General features: G+C 40.9%; 1 long non-coding RNA gene across 1 annotated transcript; it reads left to right on the plus strand.

The window, feature by feature from the left end:
- The first annotated feature begins 627 nt into the window (after positions 1–627).
- Positions 628–10,413, plus strand: LOC117936953. Its single transcript, XR_004655061.1, has 3 exons — positions 628–640; positions 9,545–9,553; positions 10,296–10,413. It is a non-coding gene; the product is annotated as an uncharacterized LOC117936953 (long non-coding RNA).
- The last annotated feature ends 5,347 nt before the right edge of the window (positions 10,414–15,760 follow it).

The raw sequence follows: 15,760 nt of genomic DNA on the forward strand, positions 1-15,760 counted from the left end.
ACCAATCATATTACTATAAACTATGTTTACACAGTAAAGGGATATCTTGTTATTTAGCAAAAGTTAAAAGTCAGCTCTGTATGGATAATAAAAAAAGATTCCTTTGCAAATAACACTTTATATCATGACCTAAATTTGATTCATGATGTGACAGGGTTGTAAGGGTGGATTGTAATTTCCCTACTGGGGATTAACAAACAGTAGAAATAATTATTATTATTTTTGATCCAATAGTTTGTGCTTCTACCATGCCTAAAACAGTGTCCCTCAACCTCTATCTAATGACTTTAGAAGCTGTGGCAGTAATTGCCAAAAGCACCTTAAAAAATCCAATTTCATACTTTACACGGCTACATGTCAATGGGAATATTAGTGGGATATTCACTTTCATTAGCCAATGAGCATTGGCTAATGAAAGTGAATATTCCACTAATATTCCCATTGACATGTAGCCGTGTAAAGTATGAAATTGGATTTATTCAAAGTTTTCCAGGGGTGGAGGACTTGTTGGACCTTCATCCAGCTTCTTGAAGAGGTCGCCGTAGCGATGTGAGTCTTTGATCATGTTTAAAGTAGCTGTGTTTCTCTTCCTTATCGGGTCTGCAGCCCTGCAAACTGTTGGCTGGTAGGTTTGTGTACAGTAACTATAGCAACGCAAAGAGCTGACCGTAAACTGCAAACTGTCACAAACTGCAGTAAAAACCCAGATTGAGACGCATATTCAGAATATCCAAAGAATGCCTCTACAGCCAGAATAATTCCACGTTGTTTTTTCTTGCAAGGTGACCTTGAGTGCTTTGAAAGGCTCCTATAAATAAAATATATTATTATCATTATTACTATTATTAATACCACAAATCCCACGTCTTAATTGAAAAATGCTATATCCAGAAAAAATCCTTTTTGTGATTATCCAAATGGAAAATGCTATTTACATGACCTGCATCCAATTTGGAATGTTATTTTATTTGGAATGATAATGCAATACTGTAGTGCATGTAAACACACACATTGATGTTTTTTTAACAGTTTTGGATACACAATACATTAATTGTTCGGTTTTTCATTTCTTTTCATTGGTTGATTATTGGAAAAACGTAGAACATTGGGAGATAAACTTAGCGAAACAGAAAAACTGCTATCATACGATCTGGTGTATGCCGTCCTGTTTGAAATCGTTTGACTTCCCTCCAAAACCTTTTGAAAATGACTACTGCAAATCAAAATGTTGCCTACTGCATTTGCTTTTTTTGGCGGTGAACCCATCCTGGTTGAAGGCTATCCTGCTTTGAGGGCCCGGTGAAACGAGGAAAGATGCTTCAGCAGTGCCTAAATAAAGAAGGAGGAGGATGGAAATGTAATGCACAGGCTGGAAGAACACTGTAGGCGTCTTGTGTTTGATCACACAATCAATAATACCCATAAAGAGCCGACCAAAATAGATTCCAACAGCCATTTCACATGAGTGAATCACACAGTGGGTTCCCGGTGCTGCCTGCAGCCAAGAGATCAAGCATGACAGCGCTCCAGTGATCCTTTGAGTCTGGATTACAGATTTATCACAAATGAAAGATCAGGGTTAGTGGGTGCTTCACCTGCAGCAAACTGCTTCAGCAAGTTGTCGTCGCACAAGAGTGGAGAGGGGGGGCTTAGCAGCGTGTGTGTGTGTGTGTGTGTATATGTGTTTCAACAGTGTCAGCTGGTATTAACAAGTGCTGAGGACCTGCTGATCCCTGCCACCACTCCCAACTCACAGGAGAAGCAACAACTCGCCCGTATTGACTTTTGCCTCGGCCGGTTTCATGTCCCTGCTGAATTCAGCACAGCCCCCCCCCCCCCCCCCCCCCCCCCCCCCCCCCCCCCCCCCCCCCCCCCCCCCCCCCCCCCCCCCACACACACACACATCCCCACCTTGACCCTGTGTTTTCAGCGCAAATGAAATATTGATGAGAGGCCCTGGCCCCTTTCTTTCTTTCATTTATTCTTTCACTCATTCCCACTCTGCCACACTCACTTTTCCTCCCTTGCCGTTTTGCTTTTATTCTCTAGGTCCCTAGATCGGGTTTCTCATCACTTCTCCTATTCCTGTGTTTCTGCTGCAATCTTCAAGCAGATGGTGTGTGTGTGTGTGTGTGTGTGTGTTTTGAAATTTAGTTTAGCCAAAGATTCAGAAGATAGGTATTCACAAGAATCTTGTGATTCTGTATTTCATATTTCAAGATTGTTGTAATATGAATCTCTTCAGAATCGTGCCAAAAAGAAAAATACATTTGGATTTCTTTCAACCAAATTAGCCAAAAATAGCATGGATGGTTAAACATGTTTAAATGGTTTTAAAACAGTAACCTGACTTTCACTTAGCACCCGTCGGTGATCCACTCAACCTCCTCTGATCTGAATTATTGGGAAATAGTTAATGATTTCTGTTTTTTGTAACAAAACAAATTTGGTATAATTTCACATGTTCCAAGAGGAAGTGTAAAATATGTAAATAAAGGCCAAAACGTTGGTGTTTGCGGTGCATATAAGTGACCAAATTGTTCGTTTTTTTCATAAAAAAAGTATCAAAAGCATCTGAAAAAGTGCAACAAAAAAAAAGAAGTTATTTTTGAACTTTTATCTGGAAGGACAACAAGATCATAGGGTTAATCTAGTTCAAATGCTTAGCAAAGTGTCTATTAATATCAACTTTCTTAGGTGGATCTCTGTGAGAAAGCTAACAAGTGAATACAATTGTAAGCCTATAAAGATCCCATGGTGTGAACATTTCACTTTGAGTTTTTTTTTAATATTAAAATGGGCAAAAGCTCCAGATTCAGAAATAGCACATACAGGAAAGCTCCTTGTGGGACTGGCTCTAGTGGCTGGAATTCTGGACCAAGGATGAACTTTGGGAAAGAGACTTCAGATACAGTATAATTGTTTGGAACTAGTTGAACCCAATTGCAAACATAAATGCAGACCAGAATGGTAGTAAAACAGGTTTATTCCAGTCCAATGTCGGGAATACAAGATGAAGAGAAACAAGTCCAAAACAAATCCAAAGCGATCCAGAGTGCAGAGCGTGAGTGGTACCATGTCCGATAATCCAGTTAACCAGGGTGAAGAGCAGGAGTGGTGGAAGGCTGGAGTGAACGTGGAGGCAGAAGTCAGGTGAAAGGGAACTGCGGCAGACAGTTGTACAAATAAGTACAAGCAAGGTATCCAAACGAATCCACCGGTAGCGTCAGCAACGACACTAACGTCGTGTCTGAACTATGATCTGACATGGAGTGGAAGGTTGACCGGGTATTTGAAGATGAAGTGATTGGATCTGATGAGCTGCAGCTGGAACCCTGACTCCCGCACACCAGGCTTCACTCCTGCAATCAAGGACAGGCGGAGGGGAGGAGAGCAGAGACAGGGTGCAACTAGCAATAGCCCTAACAGGGACCCCTAAGGTCCACATAAAAGCATCCAAAGAGCACCATGTCATGGGACCTTTAAGGGGCAGTCTTATTTTAGTTTTAAATGAATTTCTATTGTCTTTAATAAGCTCGATTTAGAAAACAGTTAAACAGTTATTTGGATTACCAAAATGAACGCGATAATAAGGAGTTAATGGCCCCAGGCCGCTGCGTAGTTTGGGAAATCAGGAAGCGATGCAGCAGTGATGTTGTGGATGGCAAGGGGAAAGCGTAAAGTGCTCCGTGACAGCACCAAGGGGATCACCGAACCGCCGTTGGCTTTCTGGCTCGCCGCGATAGAGTGAAGATCATCACTGAGAACGTGATGCGTGACGCCGCCACCGAGCACACCGGGAGAAAGACGGGGATCGCCGTTGGTTGTGGTGTACGCTCTGAGGAGACCTAGCCTCACCCTGAACGGCTTCAGAGCTTAAAGGTGTCTGTCCGCTGTCAGCATCCTGTTCATTTCTACGGGAGCAATGCATTCAGGGTAGCGTCGCAGGGAATTGGGAGAAGCGGGACATCAAGTCCCCCTCTTCTCATTTACATAAAGTTGAATTCAGATAATAGTATGCAAATGAGGAGCGGCTCGGCTCGGTGCCTCACAAAAGCTGACAAAATTATAGAAACTGAAATTGAATCGTTTTGGTGAAAGGTTTTCATAAAATGCGAGATCGTATCCCAACCGACAATTAATGATGAGTAAACTATGAACGATCGTGCAATTAATTGCGATTAAATACTTGAATCAATGCAACAGCCCTCATAATGACCACAGAAATATTTGACTTATAAACTCTGTTTGTGATACTTTTTTTCTCCCTCTCCTTTAAAAGTCCATTTGTAAACTTCTCCATTAGTGAGACAGGCAAAACAGCAGCATTATCAGTGTTTGCTGCTTGTTTATAATCTAGCAGGTGTCTCGGCTGGTAATGAATTCTTCTCCGCCAGCGCCCCATGTACACCATTACTCTTATCCCCTAGACCATGGCATGCTAATTAACATTTATAGAATACAATTTGTTTTCAGAGAGCGTGAGAGAAGAGAGAGTGAGAGGAAGGAGGATGAGAGAAGGGGGGCGGGAGGGATGCTTTTTGATTTGATGGAACAAGTTGACAGGAACAAAGAGGGAGGAATAGCAAAGGAGTGTGGTTATTTGTATAAAAACAGCCAATGCATTGCTCCATATAAGCAGAGACAATTATCCAGAATACATAAATAAGATGTAGGGAGAAGCAAATGATGCCGACAGCCATGAAAAGGAGCCACATCCCGGGGCCTGGAGTCAAGGCCCTTAAAAGACACTTTAAACAGCATACTGAAAAAAAATATTATTAGTATGTAAGGTGACCTGTTGGAAAATGAGCTTATTGTAAAGATGTTGTCATTGCCATCTACTTCTAATCTGACAGTTCCAATGCCGTTTAAATGATTGCATATTAATAACATGTGATTAATGAAGGTAGTGTTCTGTGTTTTGTTGGATTATAGACTGCATATATGTCACACTTTTGTTGTCTTAGCCACGACTCAAATTGCTTTGCACTACAGGTGCCATTACCCCAACATGACGCGTCTGACTACACATTCTCGATCTCCCATCATGTAAAATACGGAAGTTTTGTCTTTTTATACTTAAAGACAGCGTACGCACAAAAACCTGAAAAGTAAACACTCAGAAATATTCACATGTATACAACTGGGCCTGTGCACCTTTCCTTTATCCAAGTGGACGAGCCTTGCTTCATCCCATAATTTGGCATAATTTGCCCATGGCAGAACAACAAAAAAAATTCTGATGAGAAAGTGGGAATCAAGAGAAGAGTGGAGGAGCCACACAAAAGCATTGTGCATGTCGGTCCAAGTTACGCACAACAGGGTAAGTAGTTTGAGCCCACGGATGTAATGCCATTTATATACAGAGTTTATAGGCCTAATGTGGAAATTGAGTCCTGTACAACGGAGACCCAAGCCAACCCAACTCAGGAGGAGAGGGGGGACCCATGTGAGCCAGCGTCTCCCTCTCCGTGCTTTAAAAAGGGATGCTAGGTCAGGTGCCTTTGCCGTTTGCTACTGATGCAAAAAGTCCCCTTCAGCGCCATATTTAGACGCGCTTGATCAGGACTCTTAGTGTCACTTTTTGACGCTCTGGGTCGGGACGTACAGTAGATGTAACATATGGCACAACAACGGGATAGTTAGGTCTAGGAAAAGATGGTGGGTGGGGTTACGAAATGTAAGTTTCAGTGACATAGGACAGGGACAAGAATAAGTGAGACTTTGTTGGAACAAAATTAAGACAGGATGCAAATTGAATCAAGGTTTGGTCTTAATTGCTTTTAATTGTTTTCTGCAGAGAAAAAATGAATGAGAAGAGCATTCTTCACAATGCACAAACCAGCTACAGAGTGACAAACAACTACAGTTTCCTGCCTCATAACCTGTCCCCCAGAGAAAAACATACCTTGTCTGGAAAACAGTCTAATCTTAGTAGAACAATTAATCTTCCCAGGCAGACAGTTGGAGCTGTTACGTCTTTTGCATCTGTCCTTTGTGTGTCAAGTTTCTTTACCGGCCATTCTATCTTAGCTGAAAAAAGAACATCTTGTCCCTCTAGACAGTCTATGGCCCTTACCTGGGACCTGGGACCGGGTAGCATAAAAGTTTCTCCTGAGACAACTGTTTTGTGGCATTTGTCCTTAGGGGAAAAATGCAAAGTTGTAACAAAGTCATCTTCTCCTTCAGCGAGGACACACACAAGGAGAGATCCAAAAGTCATACACCCTGGGAGGCATTTGAGAATACTTACAGTATGTGAATAATCAACAATTTAAAGAAGGATACATATGGAATCTTTGCTTGAATGTAAGTGTCCTATTACAGTATCCTGCTATCCTTTGAGAAAATGAAAGCTCAGATGGGCTGATCTGGAATCTTGCTCCTTCTGAGGTCATAAGGGGAAAGGTTATCTCCCCTTACTTTGCTTTGTCCACCCAGACAATTTGCCCCCCCGATGAGAGAGTGAGAGCAATCATGGCTTTTAAACGAGCAAAGTGGCAGTTGGTCAAGGCCACACCCCCACCCAACACCTGCCAAAGGGGGGGCCTTTCTACTCCTCAATAGCTACAGACTGAGAAATGGCACATTCTAAGGAAAGCTCATTGTGGGAAGGAGACTTCAGATAGGTTAGGGACCACTAAGGTCTATATAAAACAGACTTCGGATACAGTATTAGGGGACCACTAAAATCTAAATATGAGACTTCAGATACAGTATTAGTGGACCACTACGGGGTTATTAAAGCATCCAAATAGCACCATGTCTTGGGACCTTTCAGTCTGTTGCCTGGTCCTTTCCCTTGGTTTTCTCCCTGTCTCTACTCCTCTCTATTTAGTTTGAACTGCTTCCATGTTTTGGAAGGTTCTGGCAAAAGAGGAGAGCTCAGCAGTGTTAGGGCTCGGACTATGCCAGATACAGGTTTTGCACTTTAAATCAATCAACAATCAACCCTCAAAGGAAAACCCCATACCACATATCTTAATCAAGTGTTATAGTTGCCCCTCCCCAATCTTAGACATGCTGCCTTAATCCAGATTTTTCCCTGACCTGAACTATAAGACGTATAGGTGCCCTGCGCAGATTTAGTAGGTTGTGAGATCTCAAAACATTGGCCACTAACGGAATTTGAAGTTTTACAGAAGTGTCACATGATGATGATCTGTCTTAAAGAGGTATTGATGTCACAGTTTTTGCCTGTTACTTTATCAACCTATATGACAGAACAGCGAGCTCTTGTTTTAAAAATAAGTGCATGAAGCTGCAGATTTTCCTGTGTGTTGTTCTTGGAACAATTCTACTCTACCATATGTATAAGACACCACCCATAATAAATCAATTTAACTGTAAGTATAACATAATAATCCCACCTATGTAATATGTGGAAATGAAATGCTAATGAGTTCCATTCTGCAGATGTTTTTCCTTATTCCGTTGCTAATTGTTGACCTTAGGTAACTGGATTTCAAATAGTTAAGCCCGTTTTTACTTACCGCTACATAACTGGTAGGAGCAACTCAGTTTCCACATAAATCATACTGATAGCTTGGTGACCTAGCTGAAGTAAGCCTTATCTACCACACTTGTGAAACCACGTTTGGATTTTTCTACAAGCCGAGAAGGTCCCGTAGTGCACACTTAGCCGATGTTTCAACACAAAGGAGCACAGCCCACTGCTGTGTTCTTCTTGTGGTGAGTTCAACTACAGAACTAATAATCCGAACCGTAAGAAGTTCAAGATCAAATAAGAACGTTGGAGGCCTTGTCATTGAATAATAGGAAGGAACTAGTCTGATTGCAATGCTTGCACCTAAGTGGAAAATCAGTCATCAGTTGACAAAAAGCTTTAACAGCCACTTACTTGGAACACTCACCCACTCAGGAGTAATTAGAGCTTTATAAAGCACACTTGATCTGGCTACTCATTGATTCTATGAAACTTGGTGAGTCTCACAGAAACAAGTGTGTGTGTGTGTGTGTGTGTGTGTGTGTGTGTGTGCGGAGACTAATGCTAACAATTAGTACAATCAACATATACTTATTTCAACAAGTTGTAACATACCTCATTTAGAGGTTAAATCCCAAAAAATGGATACTTCACTTCCATCCATGGAGACTAAACTTGTCTTAAGACTTAAACTTACATTCATGAAGACTTGCTGCTGTTATAAATGCACAAGGTACTTCCAAATCCAATCAATGTGTTTGTTTTATTTAATAATAATAATTTAAGCATTTTTTTTCTGTTTGCTGGAAGTTCACAAAGATGGAACAAGTCCAGGTACGTTGGAACTATAATGTGGAAGGGGCTGCTGTATATTTGTGTAGTATATAGCGATGAGATAGTGCTTATTTGATCTATGTGAATCAGATAGAGTATGCCGCTGTTAGCTGTGCTGAAATATTGTTAACGCTTAACACAATTTCAGTATCAAGCTTTTTACGTCCATGTTCATTGTCAGGATTTATGGCCGGACACACTCCCCTCCACCGCCTGCCCACTGAGTTAGGAGTTAGTCATCCGAGAATACTACTCTGCTTATAGATTTAGACAAGCCTACGGGCCATCAGGCCTGCATTATCTCTGGATAATCAATGGCCTCAGTGGCAATGGTGCTGCTCTTACAGCTCAGAGCGTGGCCTGGAGGCCATGTTTATGAGGCCTGCTTCCAGCTGATGGATAGATAGATGGATGGATGGATGTTAGATAGCGCTTCCATGATTTCAAACCAGCTCTTAAATCCCATCGTTAAAACCCTTTTATCCTATCTGTAGTAACATTTCCAAAACTCTTATCAGAATCACACAATTACACGGTGGACGTAAAAGCTCACCCAATACCCAAATGCTGGATCTTTCCATGGGCGTGGGAAGCACTGAAAATGTGCGGGGACCAATCTACGTCCTCAAACGTTTTACAATGGATGATGACATTTCCTACATTTTGGTGCTATTGGCTACGCTTTTCAGAGTGAATTGAAGCATTAAGGTCATTGAAAAATGTCTTGTTTACCGTTATTCCTCAAATAAAGACCGGTAGTCAATAGAAGGCAGCAATAAAGGAAATGAAAAATAAAGGCCGACCTCGAATTAAGGCCGGGGAAAATTATGATTTGAGAATCTGCTGAGTGCCTTTCAAATAATGTGCATTCAAGTTCACCCTAATGTACATTTCTACCAATTTATTTAAACAGATTTCAACAACATATTCATGCTTTTTTCCACACTTTGTTTTTCTGGGTTATGGTACTCATGTTTATTATTATTGTCCTACCGGTATTTTAGTCAGTCGGCTGTATGCATCACTCAGCCCAGTGTGGTGTGAAGTAACGTTCAGGTGCCACTAGATGGAAGCAGCTACATTGGATGTAACACTGTTCTCATGAGAATGACGGGCTCTGGTGCTAGTGACGGATTTTTCAACAACAAAACAAAAAGAGTTTTAAAGTATGCGGTGGAAAACCCGGGTGAAAAAACTGCGAGACATTTCCACATTCGACCCCAGGCAGACTGGAAGAAACAGAAGAGGTGACGTGATTAGCCAACAGGAGTAGAGGATGAGTAGCTAGCTGGAGTTAGCCTGGAGCTAGAAACAAAGCTAGCTAGCAGGAGGTGGGAGGGAAAGAGTTAGCCTGGAGCTAGAAATGAAGCTAGCTAGCCGGAGGTGGGAGGGACAATGTTAGCCTGGAGCTAGAAACAAAGCTAGCTAGCCGGAGGTAGGAGGAAAAGAGTTAGCCTGGAGCTAGAAATGAAGCTAGCTAGCCGGAGGTGGGAGGGACAATGTTAGCCTTGAGCTAGAAACAAAGCTAGCTAGCCGGAGGTAGGAGGAAAAGATTTAGCCTTGAGCTAGAAATTAAGCTAGCTAGCCGGAGGTGAGAGGGATATGGGGATATTTTTGCAAAATGTTTCTTAAAAAATGAATGCTCTCTGTCCACTTTTTCAATGTTAATTTTTGGTTATACAAGACAATTTATAAAGAAACGCTATTTCAGTTTGACACAGTTATTTCCCAGCCCAACACAACAGAACACATTGCTCTCTTCTACCATACAAAAATACACAAAGGTATCAGACAAGAGTCAATCTAAATGCACAACAATTATTAAAAGGTACCCACAAACCAAATATACATTATTGTACTTTAAACATAAAAGTTAGATTTTCCAGCAAGACCCTATAACAGCGAAAATAACTGTTAGCTTTTAACTCAAGGGAAAGTCTGCAGATTTTCTGTTCTGTCGAACATGCAGCTGAATGTCTCTGACATCTGGAGCTCCGCGTCTACCTGCCAGTAAATCTCCCGTTGGATGACTCGCTTTAGAAGAATCAAAAATTGTCAACTTTCCGTCTTTAGCATTTAGCTTAGCGCAGCGCCATTGCAACCATAAACGATACTGGCTTGGCTATGTCGTCATCAAAAATCGTCATGTCCAGTTGCAACAACACGAGATGGCAAAGCCCAAATGCCATGTGTAAAACTCAAAAGAGATTTTTTTAGTAGAGTATAACTCCCCTCTATCCGTTTCCTCTCTTCACTCTAATTCTGTCAGCAAAGCCAACATGCCATTTCCATCTCTTTTCACCTTTACTCCAACTTTACTCTGTCTTCCTCCTTCCTCACTCCATACTTCACTTCCTTTATCTGGGTGTCACTGTGTCAGAATGCATTTTGAGCTAAATTATTCATTAGAGAACTGGAGGGCAATCAAAGAGACTGGTAGCCTGGCAGGGCCAGTGTGTGTATATGCGCACATGCTCGAAAAAATGTGTAGATGCGTGCATACTTGGTCTGTGTGTCTATACGTGCGTGTGTGTGTATGTGTGTGAGAGCCGGTAGTGAAGGGAGTATAGCAGGCTGGAAGAAAGAGATTACACAGAAACCCGGGGGGAGGCGAACACAGAGCCTGCAGCTCTCCTTTCAGCCCAGAGAATGCTAATGCAATAGTAATGCGCGTGTGTGTGTTTATGTGTGTGTATGTATGGCAGTACAGAAGAGGAAGTAGACTTGTTAGGCAATGATTTCCCCTGCTATAATCTATAATGCTGGTTTTGAAACTTGAATTGTCTGCTGTAACCTTAACTCACCTTTCTGCCCAAAGCAATTTGAGTTCAGTCAGAAATCCTCCTGATGTCGGGAAACATCTCCAGCACTAAGTGACGCCCTTCACCTGTTTCTGTGTGTGTTACAGTGTAAAAGCTATTCACACCACCACGTTATCCAATTAACAAGTCTGTTCTGAGTGCCAACAGTCACAACAAGTTCAAAACTGAGCATGTGTGTGTGTGTGTGTAAAACACACACACACACACACACACACACACACATGCTCAGTGAGGAGCAAGTGTGCTTTATAAACTATGATTAAGAAGAAGATAGATACACACATTATTAAAGTGCCCATATTATGAAACAAAACAATCGATTTTTCTGGGATTTGGGGGGTCATTTTGTGTCTCTGGTGCTTTCACACACTTGAAAAAAAGCTATCCATGCTTTTTTGAGTGAGTGTAACAGAGTTAAAAATGCATTTTATTTATTCTGATTTTCAATTTATATTTTATTTATTTATAAATATCAGCTGATGTTTTGTTGGTTATTTGTGGATTTCATCTTATTGAGTAGGCCTATAATTCATTTATCACATCGCCATTGTTTCCTGCAGAGATGTTGCTGCATGTTACTGCATTGCGTCTCTTTTGTCCCTCCCGTGTTGCCCTAGCCATTGTAGGGCTGGGCGATATGGAGAAGCTCAAATATCACTATATTTTTGACCAAATATCTTGATATCAATAGCGCAATAATATTGTAGTGTTGACTATTGGTTCTTTTACAAAATATTTACACAATGAGATTTTTGATCATCATCAGTAATGTGGATATAAGGACTGAGTGGTTAAAGGCTAATAATAGAACAGTTACAACAGTCTGGTAAGTTAGGAAATGACATAACTTTACTGTAATGCACCCTTTAAAATCAGGAATAGACAGTTATGACATATTAAGATATCCAAAATCTAAGACAATATCTAGACTATCTCATATCTTGATATTAATATAATATCGATACATTGGCCATCGCTAACACTAAACCCACCGGACTCCTTTTAAAAAACATTTTAGCATATATAGAGCCAACATGTCTTCACATGTAAATCGATAAACTATGAGTTTATTAACAACCAAAACCTTCTTTTCAAAGTTGACTTTGAACGTAGTGTTTTATGATGATAAAAGTCTTCACTGTGGCAAACGCAATTTCACAGATGTTTTTATGTTTAAAAAATGGATCTTACACTTTAACAGAAAGGTCGACCTCCTTATAAATGCTTTCCATCATTCATCAGACACTTAGAATAATAATCGCAGTCTGTCAGTGGAAAAACAAGCACTTTTGTGGAGGTAAATACAAACTTCACATTAACTTACACTGTAGCTTGTTTCTCCGCTGCCAAGAGCAGCGATATTGCTCAATACTGGATCATTGTCAAAGATTGGTGCTCCAATCAGTCAGACACAAACACATCGAACAATAGGGTACAGGTTGAAGAAACACTAGTTTCCCTTTTTATATATGTGTATATATATATATATATATATATATATATATATATTTATGTCTACTAAGTCAGTCAAACATCTTCTGACTACCACATGAGCGCCGGCGACGGATCCTCTTACTCTGTGTGAGTCCCAACGCAAACTTTTTGAACAGCTCACAAAGGCTCAGTCTATCAGAAGACATGGATCTGACACTACAGGGTGAGGTGACGTGCTTTTAAGCAACATTTCTCTTCCAGGGAGAAGACTTCCCACTTCCTGTGGGTCTCTGGTGATTGACAGGAAACCGAGTGCAACAGAATGCGCAGCTGATACGGAAACACACTCGCCCTGACAAACAACGAGTGATCAAACCGGAGCTGAGAGTGGCTGACAAATTGCCCCGCACTGGCTGATCGTGCAGTCGGAAGAAGAGCCTTTGTGCTCCTCATCTTTACATCTGACAATGACTGGATGTGGCTTGCATTTATCCGTAAGTTGTGGAAAATGTTATTTATTTTGCCAGTTTCAGTTGTCAGTGATGTTATCTTGAGTGCCTCAGCGTTTGCTAAGAGGACGGTTTAGTGGAAGGGAAACAGGGCCGTAGCATCTTTAGCTTTTAACCCTTGTGTTGTCTACCCCTCGCAACTTTTTGTATTTCTGGGTCAACATTTTTTTCATCTTTTTGGGCGTCGTTTTCAACCACCAATGTTTTTGTCACTTTTTCCAACCAATTTTTTTCTACACCTTTTGACGTTTTTGTTTTTTTTCATAAGTTTTTGAAGCTTTTCCCAAAACTTTTGTCACTTTTTTCAACATTACATAATTACAATGCCATGAAATTTAATATAACTTGTGAAGAGAATTGTATGGAACCATCCGGGTCATTTCTTCTGAAAATTTGGTTAAAAGAAACCCAAATTTCTGTTAAAGAAACTTTGGACTAGGAAATGGCAGAAAGAAAAACACTGTGTATTTACAAGGCAAGGCAAGGCAAGGCAGCTTTATTTGTAGAGCACATTTCAGCAACAGGGCAATTCAAAGTGCTTTACACAAAATCAGTTAAACAGATAAAACACAAGTACAAACAGTTAAAAATCATAAGCATTAAAAACCGATAAAACACATGAATAGACAGTTTAAAACAAAATAGACACATAAAACACCAGAATAAAAGTTACAGTGCAGCATAAGAAATGTATAGAAATGAGCATTCATTTAAAGAATGGCAGCATCAAAAAGAAAGGTCTTCAGCCTACAAATGAATATGTGTGATATGAAAGGGTGAGTCGTAAAGACGGACCCACTGGGAATGCTCACCAACTTTACTAGTCCCCACTACTAACCCAACAACCGGCCCAGCACCACTGTACTTGAGTACTATCCTAGTAATACTACTTTTAGCTAGTCCACAGTCTCGGATGAAAACACAGGATGATTGTGCCTTCTCCGTTGTAAGTTATTCTTCGGCGTATAGTTAAGGGAAATTTGTATACCCTGTATACCCTCAGTGCAAGGAGGAGCGCTACTGCAGGTGGCTGTAGTTCTAATTGTGGCTGAATTTTGGGAAAGAGACTTAAGATCCAGTATTAGGGACCACTAAGGTCTATATAAAAAGAGACTTCAGATACAGTATTAGGGACCACTAAGGTCTATATAAAGAAGACTTCAGATACAGTATTAGGGACCACTAAGGTCTATATAAAGAGACTTCAGATACAGTATTAGGGACCACTAAGGTCTATATAAAAGAGACTTCAGATACAGTATTAGGGGACCACTAAGGTCTATATAAAAGAGACTTCAGATACAGTATTAGGGGACCACTAAGGTCTATATAAAAGAGACTACAGATACAGTATTAGGGACCACAAAGGTCTATATAAAAGAGACTTCAGATACAGTATTAGAGGACCACTAAGGTCTATATAAAAGAGCCTTCAGATACAGTATTAGGGACCACTAAGGTCTATATAAAGAGACTTCAGATCCAGTATTAGGGACCACTAAGGTCTATATAAAGAGACTTCAGATACAGTATTAGGGGACCATTAACGTCTTTTAATAAGATGAGAGATTTAGTGTGGGATCATGCTTGGAAATTTTATCTTTTATAATTAAGCTAATGCATGAGGCAATTTTCTCTACCCATTACAGGAACATAGGGCCTGATTTTGGAGAAAAAAATCTTAGAAATGTGGAAAGTAGGCACACACCTTAATCGGGTTTTCACAGCAGGCTTGTGGTCAGCCAAACTGTTGTCACGGCAGTTTGTGTAATGCTCACGCTGTTTTTATCTATTGATTCGTTAACAGGGACACGCTGGTCATCACCACAAAACGGCAACATGACCATGTCACAAACTGCCAGGAGACTGGGCTGCAGCAGCCTGCTCTGTGGGACACCAGCACCGGTCTCCGGGGGACGCAACGGGACGGACCGCCGCACGCAAAACACGCTACAACAACATGACGGTTGTGCTTGGGAGAAGACGAACGCGGTAAGGAACTGCCACACACGGGACGCCATCCTGTTGTTTGACCCATCCCAACCGATCTTTACGCAGCTTTTTAATACTACTCGCTAATCGTGCTCTCATCACAAAAGATGCTTCTCATTGAAATACATTAGTTTAAAATGTGTGTTCTCCCATAAAACCCTGTCCCTTGCTACTATTAGATGGAAGCAGGATGTAGGTGAGATCACACATGATGAAACTTGGGATGAAATACTACAATGCGTCCACCCCTCCTCCATCTGTGCAAGTCACAGACCACTAAAGTGTAAAATATTGCATCAGGCTCACTGGACCAAAGAGAAGTTATCAGAGAGATTCGCAGACATAGATCCAGCGTGCAATCGTTGCAAAATGACCACATCCTCAAATATATATACCCACATTTTGGAGGTGTACCAAGCTATTGACGTAGTTTAAAACAGCTCCCAGTGTGACTTTCTGTACATTGCTTGCCCGATGCCTAGTCCTTCTGAAATGGACATGCCTCCGTCTTTAGTTTACGTGAAATTGGACAAAATGAGACATACACTTAGAGGTTCATCTGGCAAATTTTATGACATCTAATGAGGTTTTTTACTCAGTGTGTACTGTACTTTAGTTATTTACTTCTGTGGGTGGGAACTCTGTTCGGAGTGTGCCTGTATGTCTTTGTTCTGTTCAATAAAAAAAGCTCAATAAAAAAAATAAAATTAGTGCTCTTC

The sequence above is a fragment of the Etheostoma cragini genome, chromosome 21, assembly GCF_013103735.1.
Source record: "Etheostoma cragini isolate CJK2018 chromosome 21, CSU_Ecrag_1.0, whole genome shotgun sequence".
NCBI lineage: Eukaryota > Metazoa > Chordata > Actinopteri > Perciformes > Percidae > Etheostoma > Etheostoma cragini.